This window comes from Camelina sativa, chromosome 12, assembly GCF_000633955.1.
Source record: "Camelina sativa cultivar DH55 chromosome 12, Cs, whole genome shotgun sequence".
Lineage (NCBI taxonomy): Eukaryota > Viridiplantae > Streptophyta > Magnoliopsida > Brassicales > Brassicaceae > Camelina > Camelina sativa.
The window spans coordinates 18,211,754-18,225,590 of NC_025696.1; the positions used below are offsets into that span (position 1 = coordinate 18,211,754).

General features: G+C 33.1%; 2 long non-coding RNA genes across 4 annotated transcripts; both read right to left on the minus strand.

Moving 5' to 3' along the window:
* Positions 9,843-10,340, minus strand: LOC109127884. 2 transcript variants are annotated; one of them, XR_002034478.1, is made up of 2 exons: positions 10,196-10,340; positions 9,843-10,078 (listed from the first exon to the last, which is right to left on the minus strand). It is a non-coding gene; the product is annotated as an uncharacterized LOC109127884 (long non-coding RNA). The 2 variants fall into 2 exon arrangements; XR_002034479.1 differs by having other exon boundaries at positions 10,188-10,340.
* LOC104732101 lies at positions 10,428-12,279 on the minus strand. Of its 2 annotated transcripts, XR_002034477.1 has the most exons (5): positions 12,072-12,279; positions 11,575-11,977; positions 11,375-11,469; positions 11,009-11,113; positions 10,428-10,611 (listed from the first exon to the last, which is right to left on the minus strand). It is a non-coding gene; the product is annotated as an uncharacterized LOC104732101 (long non-coding RNA). The 2 variants fall into 2 exon arrangements; XR_002034476.1 differs by having other exon boundaries at positions 11,575-12,269.

Genomic DNA, 13,837 nt, shown 5'->3' on the forward strand with positions numbered 1-13,837 from the left:
AAAAAAAAAAGAAGAAAAAATAATGGAAGTGAGAAAAGGGAGAGGAAAGGAGATGTAAGAAGAATGTCTTGGCCTGAAGAGAATCTATATGCCACTGTTCGATACACCCAAGGTAAGAACTCACATGTACTTGCATTAATTTATGTAATGAGATGACAATGGAGATTTCAAAGATTCTAGAGAATTGTGGGATTTGAGTAAGGAATGTTGATGCTTATCATGGTTAAGTATAAGAAGTAAGTTCTTGAGTCAGGTAAATGAAGAGTGCAAATAAGAATCATCATGCAATTGAGTGAGTTCCCTGTTTTCAAACTTCTTTCACAGGTCTAAGTTTATGTTTTGCTTGAGGGCAAGCAAAGGCTAAGTCTGGGGGAGTTGATATATCATGGTTTTTGTGGTTTTTAACCATGATATAAGGAGTCTTTTAGTGTCTTTTCATTTGTTTCTAGATTGTTTTTGAGTCTTTACAGGTTTTTAGCATGAAAGGAGCAAAGTGGAGCAATTTGGATCAGTTTGGAGCAATAATCCGCAAGAAATCAACTTGGAATCGATCAGAGGAGATGGTGTCGATCGACACTGCCTTAGCATCGATCGACACCCAGTCCAAACCGACGAGAGAGCCAAATTTGGAAGTTTTACAAAGTTGCCCGAAGTTTTCCATATTTGCAAGACTAGTCCCTGACGTGTTTTAGGACATATATATATAGTTTTTAGGTTTTCCAAACCCTTAAGTTTTATTCTATCAAGTTTTATTTTTCCTGCAACCCTGAGAGATTTTTGAGAGCTATTGGAGAGAGAGAGATCAAATCTGCTTTGTAGAGAAGAATTCTTGAACTCCCTTTTACTCTTTTAATCTCTAATTGCTTATTATTCAGAAAGATGTTTTGTTCTTCATTGATTATGTCTGAGTAATTTGTTTGTTAGGTTTAGGGTTTTTCACAGGGATTTTATGAATTATTAGATCTGTTTATTTAGGATTCTTTATCTATCTAGATCTTCATCTTAGGTTGTTCTTCATATTAATCCTTGATTGGCCATCTAGAATTAATACCCTAGGAAAATAAATTGATATGAGAATATAATTGATTTTCCTGATAAAACCTTTTGATGAGCAAAATTATTTCTTGCAAAGAGATTTGATTTAATAATTTTGTGAACAATCTAAACCTGATTTTATTGCTGATTTTTTACCTAGAATTTTACAAAGAGATTTGGATTTTCTGGTTTTAAATTTAGATATTATTTGCAGTGAGAACTGATTTAATTTACAAAAGTGTTTAGAGTTCTAGATCTGTTCTTAATTGTTTGAATCCTAATTTATTGATTGATTTAATATTTCATAATTTCCTGAGAAATTCCCTAGGCCTAGCTTTTTGATCTTCTGAATTTACAACAGCTTTTATTTAATATTTTTCATTGCTTTTATTTTAATTCAATTTAATCTGTTTAGCTTAATTATAAAACTCTATAATTTATTGTGTAGTCTTGAGTCCTTGTGGAATTCGACCCCTAAGTACTGCATTGATCTCTTAATTTGAGAGAGTAGCTCTAGGGTAAATTTGAGCATATCATTTCTCATGGCAATTTAGCAGATAAGCCTTTTGATTTAGTCCATCTTGATATATGGGGTCCTTTTAGTGTCGAGTCTGTAGAAGGGTTTCGTTATTTCCTTACTTTGGTTGATGATTATACTCGTACTACATGGATTTATCTCTTAAGAAATAAAAAAGAAGTTCATACAGTTTTTTCTATCTTTCTTAAACATGTTAAAACGCAATATGATAGCACTGTTAAAGCCATACGATCTGATAATGCATCAGAATTAGCTTTCACTGATATTATCAAGGAACAAGGGATGGTTCATTATTTTTCATGTGCTTATACACCACAACAAAATTCTGTTGTTGAACGCAAGCATCAACATCTTTTGAATGTGGCCTGATCTTTACTTTTTCAATCAAATATTCCTCTGCAATATTGGAGTGATTGTGTATTGACTGCATTATTTCTAATCAATTGCATGCCTTCTCCTGTCTTAGCTCACAAATCACCATATGAATTGTTGCTTGCCAAATTACCCGATTATAGTTTACTCAAAAGTTTTGGTTGCTTGTGTTATGTCTCGACTAATACTCATGACCGTCATAAGTTCTCTCCTAGAGCTAAACCATCTGTTTTTCTAGGGTATCCAGTGGGTTATAATGGATATAAAGTCATGGATTTAGAGTCTAATGCTATCTATATCTAGAAATGTTGTGTTTCAAGAGGATGTTTTCCCTTTTAAGACTAGTTCATTACTATCATCTGCAGTTGATATGTTTCCCAATTCCAATTTGCCTCTTCCTGTTCTATTGCATTTTGTTGAAAGCATGCCTCTCATTGATGAAGATTCGTTAATTCCTACTGTACCGTCTGCACCATCATTAGAGCATGATCATGGTACCATTCCGGCTGGTACTGTATCTACGTCTGCTACGGATCATACCTCTGTATCTAACATTAGACCAAAGTGACAGTCTAAAGCTCCTAGTTATCTGGCTGAGTATCATTGCTCTCTTGTTCCTTCCATCTCCACTTTACCACCCACAGAGATACCACCTTCTACACCTAAACAGCCACCACCACCTCCTCCTCTCATTAAATCTCTTCCTCCATCACCTAAAAAGACTACACCATATCCCCTTTCTTCTGTTTGTACCCTTGATCGATATACACCTTTGTTTCAATCTTATATTTTTTCTTATAGTGCCGAAACAGAACCAAAAACTTTATATCAAGCCATGAAATCGGAGAAGTGGACTAAAGCAGCAAATGATGAGCTCTTTGCTCTTGAACTTAATAAGACTTTTGCTGTTGAGTCTCTACCTGCAGGGAAACACGCGATTGGCTGCAAATGGGTTTTTACTATCAAGTATAACTCCGACGGTTCTGTTGAAGGTATAAAGCATGACTGGTTGCGCAGGGTTACACACAACAGGAGGAGGTTGACTATCTCGAGACATTTTCACCTGTCACAAAACTAACCAGTGTTAAGTTACTTCTTGGACTTGCTTCTGTGAAAGGTTGGAGCTTGACTCAAATGGATGTCTCCAATGCTTTTCTCCATGGTGACTTGGATGAAGAGATATACATGAGTCTTCCTCAAGGATATACACCTCCACCGGGTGTAGTTTTACCTCCAAATCCGGTATGTCGTTTACTCAAGTCCGTATATGATTTGAAACAAGCCTCACGACAGTGGTATAAACGTCTGTCTACCGTTTTCTTGGGAAATTACGTTCAGTCTCCTGCTGATAATACCCTTTACGTTAAAGTCTTTATGCGTCCATCAGGAATTTGTTCCATTGCTGTTGTGCTCGTTTATGTTGATGACATTAGGATCGCAAGTAATGATGATGCTGTTGTCCACGATTTGAAGACACTTTTGCAATCCGAATTTAAGATAAAGGATCTTGGACCAGCTTGCTTTTTCCTAAGATTAGAGATTTCGCGATCATCGGAGGGCATCTCAGTCTGTCAACGCAAATATGCTCAGAATCTGCTTGAAGATGCAGGTCTCTTAGGCTATAAACCGAGCTATATTCCGACGGATCCAAACGTCTTACCAAAGATATGGGCACACTGTTATCTTCTCCTACGTCTTACAGAGAGCTTATTGGTAGACTTCTATATCTCACTATCACCAGGCCAGATATTACATTTGCTGTTCATCAGCTGAGCCAGTTTATATCAGCTCCCACTGATTTTCATCTTCAAGCTGCACACAAGGTTCTCCGTTATCTCAAGATGAATCCATGACAAGGTTTGATGTATCCTGTCACTTCAGATCTCTACTTGAATGGATTCTCTGATGCAGATTGGGCTACTTGTAAGGAGACAAGGTGTACAGTCACAAGTTATTGTATTTACCTTGGCTCTTCACTCATTTGCTGGAAATCTAAAAAGCAGGCAGTTTCCAGTCGAAGTAGCACTGAATCAGAGTATAGAAGTATGGCACAAGCAACCTGTGAGATCATCTGGCTACAACAGCTACTCAAGTACTTACACATTCGAGAAGCTGCACCTGCCAAGCTGTTTTGTGATAATAAATCATCCTTACACATCGCCATAAATCCTGTCTTCCACGAGCGGACTAAACATATCGAAATTGATTGTCACACCGTACGGGATCAACTCAAGAAAGGTACACTTCAAGCTCTCCATGTACCAACTGAAGAACAACATGCAGATATCCTTACCAAGCCTCTTCACCCAAGACCGTTTCATCATCTGCTGCAGAAAATGTCTTTGTCAAATCTTTATCTCCCAAACCAGACACTTCGGAGATAAAGATTTGAGGGGGGCGTATTAGAGTATGACCGGTCATTAAACATTGGCTTAACTGGGTTATCTTTGGTTATATAGCTGACCTGATTAGTCTAACTATAAAGACTAATTAGTTTGTTAATTCAGGTTAAGCTTTTGTAACAAACTTTTATCTTTGGATTAATAAGAAGAATCACGTTTCTCTCTTCTTCTTCGAGCTTCGTCTCTCTTCCGTCGTGTCTCTCGTTTCTCCGGTTAATCGAAGTTTATTAGATTCTATAGCATAGCTTAGGATAAGACTTGATTCAGGGCCAATCAGATTTGCCAATGCATTATAGTAAATATCCTTTAAAAAAAGAAGATGAATCTTTGAAATCTTTGAATGGACAAAAACCAACCACACCCTTTGGCGTTTGATGATTAACGAAATGTTCGAACGGTGGATACTACATTGCCCAACAGTCGAAGCCATGGCGTGGTCAGTGTATGACAATACAAAAAGAATAGAATATGCAAAACTACTTTCTTTTTTTTTTCATCGCAAAGAATAGAATATGCAAAACTACTTTTTTATCATATAAACTTAACCAGAGAGACTTGGTTAAACTTCAAGTACTCTTTACCAAAAGCCCAAATTAAGCCCTAGTGACCCCATCGTTTTACCAAAACAATGAATAATAATCCTAATCTTGCCCTCACCTCAGTAACTACTCTTATACCAAATGACAACAATTACAATCTGCTAGAATCATACTGGTAGATGCTTTTTTCCCCTTTTTCTAAGTTAAAAAGTAACTTTCAACTTTAAAGAACAACTTGGAGGAGGGATGGGTAAGGTGTCTTATTGGTATATGAATTTCTTTTTTTTTGGTGAAGAATGGTAGATGGATTTTAGATATGAGTTTATTATTTTATGTTTTTTTTTTCTTTCTAAAGTTTGAATTCTAATGCAAAAATTAAAGCATTAAAAAACAAGAGAGAGTTACTCTAATATTACATAAAAGGTTTCTTATTACAAAAGTAGCACACAATTGTTGGTAATTATTAGACTAAATTTTGTACCCTTGAAACTAGTACTGGGAAAAAACGTAATTACGGCTAATACCATTAGTGGAAAAAAAACATTGGGAACTGGGAGAAAGTCTACCGATTCTTTGACGGTACATTTATTTGGTACATCAAGTCGGTAGTTATAGTTTGTATAGTTAGGTGACTGATTGAAGGTGTACGTCAGATATTATTGGTACACTTAGTTGTAGTGTTGGTACATTTATCGGTTAACGTATATCAAATTGATAGATATATGATTTCGTTAGATTAAGTTGGTAGAGGAATTGCCCTTGATGATAGACTTATGTTTTTAGTGGGTATATCGATAGACGTAAAATGGTGGAAAGATATTTATGGTAGGCTAATGGCCTGTTGCGACAGATTTATGCGACAGCCTTCGCCCGTTACAGATATTTTTGGTATACTTTGTCTTTTTTTGAAATAGTTTCGTAGTGTATTGGTAGACTTCTAGTCTGTGGTAGATTTTGTAGGCATTTTTGACAGTTGTAAAGTCTTACCAGAATAATATGAATTTGTTTGAGTTGGTAAAGACAGCATAGCGTTGTGATAGACTTATTGGGGGATCTATATAACTCACTTTTTATAAATTTTTAATTTAGTAATCAAATGTTGAAATGAAAATCTATAATAGTTGAGTAAAAACCCCACAAGTGAAACCAAAAAAATAGACATAAGTCGTGAAAAAATAAAGTGAGGCAGGGAAATTAGGATTTTCAGTCGTATGTTATAGGTAGAAGACAAGGATATTCTGGTAATTTCGGGTTCATTAAACCTAAAATCGAACGTGTACGTACATATAAACGTGTACATACATATGAACGCATATGTACATAACGTTCTTGAGATTAGTGTACCACTACAAAAAAACTTGTGACCATCAAAAGCGTCACAAAACCGTTACAAATCACTGTTTGAGATTAATTAGTGACTATTTTACATGGTCGTTAAAATTTGGTCGCAAATTTATAGAGTGGCAAAATAGTCGCTAATTTGCGACTGTTTAGTAAGACTAATAAAGTGTCGTCCATTAGGACTACATTAACACCGAGTATTGTAGTCATATTTAGAGACTAAATTATGACATAAAACTTAGCCACTATTTTGTGACCGAATAATTAGCCACTATTTTGTAACGTTCCAAAGTTATTTAGCAAAAAACAAAAACAAAAATTATTTATTTTGTTTTTTTTAAATGTTTTTCTTTTCTTACACCATTTTTAATTTTAATTAATAAATCACATAAATGAATTTTTCTTTATTAAATAACTAATTTGAAAAATATACATGTGTGTATATTTGTTGTATCGATGTTGTGGTTGGGCGGTGATAAGCTTGGCCGGCGACGCGTTTTTCTGGCAGCGGAGGAAAAGATAAGGGAGATCGGGAACGTGTCGGCAAAGAGGAGTACGCTCGAGGCGGAGTATAGAGATGTGATGGTGGAGGATTCGAGATCTATTGGCGAGAAGTTCGAGATCTGGAGGTTGAGGATGACGGAAGCTTCGAGATGTGCTGGTGTGAACGAGAACGGAAGCTTCAATATATGATGTGGTCAATGACGACAGAAGCTTTGAGGTCTGGTGGGTGGAGCGACAGAAGCTCCGAGATCTGGTGGTGGTGAAGGCGGAAGCTTCGTGGTGTAATGTAGCTTTGAGATATGGGGAACAAAGTGAGAGAAGGAGAATCGATTAGCATAGATGAAGGGTTAACGGTGAATGGGTTTAGTTGATTTGTGTTTCTTGTGTCTGAACTCTAAAAATGCATAAGCTTGATTCTTGAAGAAACGAGATAAGGAGGAGAAGAAGAGAAAAGAAAAAAAATAGAAGGAGGAGATCTGGTCCGTTGGATCTAATTAATCAATGGTAGATGATAAACAAAAGTGCAATCCCTGTCTTTGTGTATTAGCCAATCAGAAGTTTTATTCTTTGGAATAAATAAAATCCATATATTCTTTTATAGACATTAATTATTATTAGTTCATTTTAACTAAGAAAGAATATAAATTCAAGAATTATCACAAAATAATCTAATAATAATAATTTAATCCTTTTTAGAAATTAATGTATATTTCAAAATAATTAGATTTAGGCTTTCAATGATTGTATTTTTTTTTTAAGATTGAAGTGTTGATATATATATGTATTATATATATTAATAAATAATTGTTGGGTTTAGAAATTTATAGTTATAGTTTAGGATTAACATGACTAGATTCAATAAATTTTGAGATTTTGTATGTAAACAGTTTTAAAAAGACTACGTGTATTTAGTTCTAACAAAGGTATTTAGTAGTAAAGTAGTCGTAAAATAGTCATAAGTAAGTAGCAAAGTAGTCACAAATGTAATAGTAGGCAAAATAAGTAGCAAAGTATTCCCAAAGTTAGTAGTAAAACAGTCACAAAATAAGTAGCCAAATTAACTAGTAACAAAATAGTCACAAAATGTAACTCTTTTGTGACATACTTTTATGAGTCAGAAACTTATATATCAAAATTTATTCTTTAAGAGATAAAAATTTTACATTAACTACTTACAATCCCTCATGTTTGAACTGTAAAGTAAATCTCTAAGTTTAAAAAGATAAAACAATGTTTTGATAAATTAGTTTTATAAGATACAATACTAACAACTTTTCATTGAAACTACATGTAACACTTGTACATGTAAGAGAAAATACAAATATTTTGTTTAAAACATTGAAAAGCAAGAGTTTTATAGAGATTTTGTGTATGTATTAGTTCAAACCAATGTTGAAACATGTAACTTAACATATTAACATTATATAATGTGAATTTGCAATTTAAAATGTTTAGGAGTTGGTAAAAAGTAGCAAAATAGTCACAATATAGTAGCAAAATCGATGTTATTTTGTGACACAATTGCGACAATTTTGTTAAATATAGATGATTCCAAAGTTAGTCACAAAAAAGTGGGGATTTTATGACGCTTTTGGAACGACAATTAAAATTGCTGAAAATATATTTATTTGATTATTGAGATTAAAATATGAGTCACTAACGAGTCTTAATTTGTGACTTTTTTGCGACTGAAACTTTTTGGTAAATTTTTAGTGTTTAATAAGTCGCAAATATGAGACTATTTACCGTCTATTTTATTCTGTTGTAAATTACCAACATTTTAGCCACTGAATCCCATCTAGTCGCATAATAGTTGCAAGGTAGTCACAATAGCGTCTCAAAGTTTAGTGACCAAAAAAAGGGTCACAAAATATGGTCACAAACTACATGTTTTCTTGTAGTGTACGTACATAACGTTCTTTTGCTTAGTGGACGTCCATAAATCTGTTTTAATGAACGATATTATTGTAATTGTAGTCATCTTCAACATATCTTCTTCTGCAATCCTAGCTAATATTGTCGTTGTTGTTCACCAGAAATGGAACAAGTAAGAGATGATACTAGAAAAAGTAAGAGATGTTGTTAGAACAACCTATGTAATTCGTCATTGTTTGTTTATTTATTATATTTATGAGAGAGGTAATGAATAATAACCACACAAAATTACATTTTAACTATAGAGGGTTATATTTAGATAACATAAATATATAATACTCAGTTTAACTAGGTACAACTAAATATATATTTAGATTTGCATTTATATTTAAAATATGAAAATGATAATTAAGGTTTATAAGAATTTCTTTACATATTGAACTATTAAATAACCTTGTTTAATCAACAATACAAGAATTTATCACTTTCAAATATATACTATCGTTTTCACATAAAACACTCTTTATAGTATAAGGAAGACTTAGTAAGTGATCACCTCAAATGAAGCAAAAGAGGTGAGTCCCAAGTTGTTATGAACATTGTGTTATGAAAACCTTGTATATGCTAATTAATAGTGATAAATCTTGTGGCCAACTGCTAATTAATAATTTATATTATAGTCCAACTGGAAATACGGAAAAATGCAAAAGTTCAACTATGAATATGAGAGTACAACTGGACAACTATGTATAATTATGTGTATACCAGATAATTTTTTACTAATATCTTGTTGTCTTTGGTTCATTTTATCACATGTATGATGATTTTAAATGAATATTCTGCTGCCAAAAATCTATTGTTTATTTGTTTTCACATGAGCCATATTTAAACTTATTTTAATAGCTCTATTACAATTGCACCAAGTACATAGTTCAAGTTATACTGAAATTTTCTCAGTTTTACCTAAATGATCTAGTTTTACATAAAACCTCACACTCACCCTAAAATTCTATTAATTACAACCAAACAAATGCCAGTCTCTCCACCTCTGTTACAACTCTATTTTTTCCTAGTAATATTATAGTAACTCTCCCAAAAAAAAAGGAAGAAGATGATCGTTACAGACTAATAATAATCTGTGGATGGATCGGGACAAAGACTGAACGATACCAAACGAGTGTAAGAAGACACAACAGTAAACTATTCTTTGATTTGTGTCATTTTCAGATATATATATAAACTGAGAAGCAAAAATCACGAAATCTATATATAGTATCATTAACAAGTCAAAAAAACGTCACAACATTATCCCAATTATTCAAATTACGCGCCTATAAATACACACTCACATACCAATCCTCTTCTTCATCATCTCTTAACAATGGCGTCCTCTCCGACCATTTCTCCGTCCTCCTTCTTTTCGTCTTCTGACTCATCATCATCTGCTGCTAAAACATCATCATCATTCCAACCTAAAACAGAGAAAACAAATTTAACTTCAGTACTAAACTACATAACTTCAGTAGTACTACGCTAAGTTAGATAGAGAGAGAGAGACAAATGAAGTAAGTTGTACTAAACTACATAACTTCAGTAGTAACTTTTTTCAAAGGTTTTTCTTTTGAATTTTGGTGCCTTCTTGTGCTCCTCTTGCTTAAATTCTGCAGTAGTTTATTTGGAGCACATGGCTACAAGGCTCATTGGTTCAGTAAAGTGATGCCTCCAATTATTATTCCGCGAGCAAGTAAAACAGAGGCATATTAGATGGCATAAATCAAGTGTTTAACGCATACAAACAACTTTTCTAGGAGTGAACCTCGTTGTCGAGTAACTCAGGTGATATCTTTGGTGGAAATGGAGGCGAGCTGGTCTTCTTCGAAGCTTGTCTTGTCTTCAACCATATGAGTCCCAAATCGACGATAGAGAGGGACATAGATCGTCGGGAAGAGAGGATGAAGAGTTAGGGGTGTCGACGGAGCGAGCGATTCAGATCCATCATAGCTAGCTGCAGCAAGAGAAAAGTAATGGAAAAGGGGTTATTAATTGATACAAACCTAAACCCAGAAAAGGGACTATGTAAAATAAGCCTCCAAATTTTACACGCGGGCACAAAAAAATTATCCTGCTGATGATTTTTGACAACAAATCTAACACACATAACAAATTGTATGAATTCGAAATAGAGAAAAAGCAGACCGACCTTTTTTCCCCAATTACAAAAGTAAAACAGCTACTGACAAACAAACAAACAAGCCAACAAAGAGCAACCAGAGATCAGATAAATAAATAACAAAAGGGTTAAATGGCAAGACGACCACAAGAACAAACAAATGCAGAATCCAGTAATCAGATTTGTTGGGAGAGTTTTGGCCAAATCATGTAACGTAATTTACGAGTATGACCTTTTTCATTGATCAGAGTCTAAAGGCTTTGGAGATCCATTCTGATGCTGCGGCTTGAGTTTCCGAATCAATATTTGGAAGTAGAGACAATGGAGTCACAAAAACCTGCCATTACCAAAAGGGAAGTAGGTTATAATACATATATATATATATATATATATATTTTCCTTAGAAATTTTTACAAGACTTAAGAATTTAACCAGAAAAAATGTGTTTCATGTTGAGTGCAAGTGTTGATTTAGAGAAGAACAAGATGCAGAATTTAAGAATTTAACCACAATCCATATACTCTTTTGTCAATGTTATAGATGTTGTGAAAACTTCAGAAAACTGTATTTAATAACCATTTCAATCAAATCCTTATACCTGCAACTTCAAAGGCAATGGCACCTTTGATATTAACAGAGCTTACAGCGATTGTTTCCCCTGGAGTCATAGAATGAGCAGAAGCTGATTTGTCCCTGCAGATTCCACAATTCACAACAAGTTCAGAACTTTTAACTAACCAAAACACGGAGGTGAACAAATCAAACCCAAATTAACAATTGGATTCGTTCGTAACGCACGTTTGAGGAGCACAAATGGAGTTGTCGTAGTGAGAGAGAGAGAGAGAGAGAGAAGAAAGGGAGAAACTTTAAAAAAATGGAAGAGAGAGAGAGAGAGAGAGAGGTTGAAGAAGAGAGTCTGAAAACACCGACGGTTTCGGTTCTTGAGATTGCTCTGTTCATCAAGCTCATCGCCATTGTATCTCGCTCTATTGTTGTTTCACACCCACTGTTGAATATCAGCGACTGAGGAGGTTGAAGAGAAGGAGAGAACAACCCACAAGTTTTGGTTTATTCACAAACAAACCCAAGTCTTCGCCTAGGAGACTTTTTTTTTTCTTTTTTTTGCTAAATTTTTTTCTTGTTTCGGCTAGGAGAGGAGAGATGCCTTTGCCCACTTCCACACCTATCTTTCTCTAAGTTCCTGCAACAATCAACCAGAAAAGAACGAAACTCACGCAAAATAAAAACTAGATCTATAATTTTGTTCTCGAGAGAGAAAATGAACAGTGATCCACCTATGATATTTTCTTTCTTTTGTCATGATTTTAGTCGAAGAAGATGAATCAAATTAGAAGGAATCAATCTCATGTTTTTTGTTAACCCAAATTTAAGAGAATACCAAAAAAAATCAGAAATCCATCCTTCAAGATTTTTGTGTTCCCTTTCACTTAAAAATCAAAGACAATTTTAAATATAAATAGCATTATCTGTAGTAAAACAAACAACTCTGGTTTATAATTAATAATCAAACTTTTCAATATTGTTTGAGTAACTGGGAAATCATAACGTGTTGTTATAGTAATAAACCCACTTTTATGTAATATTTTAAGTAATTTTGAATCTTAAAAATGTTTGTTTGTTTCTTTTTTTTGTTTGTAAATGAGTTTTGGATTCATAATATTCTAACTAGAGTTACTCATTCCATTGTCATCAAGTAGCGTTGTTCACGAATAAAAGTAGCTAACGTTACTGCGATTTTAATATTACTAGGTGCTTCCCCACGCAACACGTGGGTTGTGGTGTAGTTGGCACTTTCTTGTTTTTTTTGTCTTTTTCGTTTTCTCTTTTGTATTATTTCGTTTTAATTAGGCATATACAGGCTTTACCGTCACTTTTATTTATACACTATATGTTTATACCATTTCGTTCATATGTGTATAATTGTGGCATTTATTTTTTATTTTTTATGAAGATGTTGTTTCTTGCTTTTGAAGATCCAATCTTATCATTGACTGATATTGTTTCCAATACATTTATTGTATTAGAGATTTTCTAATTAACTGCTTATGTAAACCCTTCATACGTTGATGTTGCAATAATAAGTTATTTTTTTAAAATATCTTCCGTGTAAGTGATTATGTTTGTATGCCCATGTTTTGGTTCTAATATCAATAAGATCGTTTCTGTTTTTCTTTAGTTGGCTTTGAAACCAATATTGAGTTAAGCAAATAATGGGTGAAATTATGGTGTTAATAAGTAATATAAATTATTATGTATATATATTGTATATATGTGACTATAAATTTAGCTAACTAAAAAATTATGTAATATTTAAATACAATCTTGAACATATATATATTTTTTTATTTGTGGGAGGAATGTATGAAATTATTGGATAGAAGTTATTTTTGAGTTAAATGACCTTTAATGTCTTTAAAGTGAGTTAAATATTAATAAATTTTTATATGTGTCTTGACTTTTTTAAAAAGGAATACCAAGTGTTTCCTTCCAAATTTGAAGTGATATAGTATTTTAGTTTTCTTATATGATTTTATGAACTTCAATGTAAAAGTTTTTCAAAGTAATAAGTACACTCACTGATTGAATTATAAAATTTGGAGAAATGTTTATTTCGTTTAATCATCTGCTCTTTTAAATAAATTAAATAAGTATGTTGTTATTCCTACAAATAGGACAACATATATTATAGTTTAACCATGGAGTTAAGCAATGGAAATGGAACTTGTGATTGCAAGACAAAATGCTTATATGTTACACATTGATCGTTTAAAAATGAATAGGAACATCTAATTCTCAAATAAAGTTGATTGTTTTGTTAAAACCAACATATGTGAATTTAAATTTAACTATGCAAATTTAAAAAATAAATATGAATAGATTAGAAAGGCAAGAAATATAAAAGAAATATTTTTTTATAGAAATAAAATAAAAATTGAAAACAATGTTAAACATATATAATACTTTTTACATTAAAATATAGAATCAAACTCTTACAAGTTACAACACATATGAGATATAACAACATTTGATATTGGTAGGA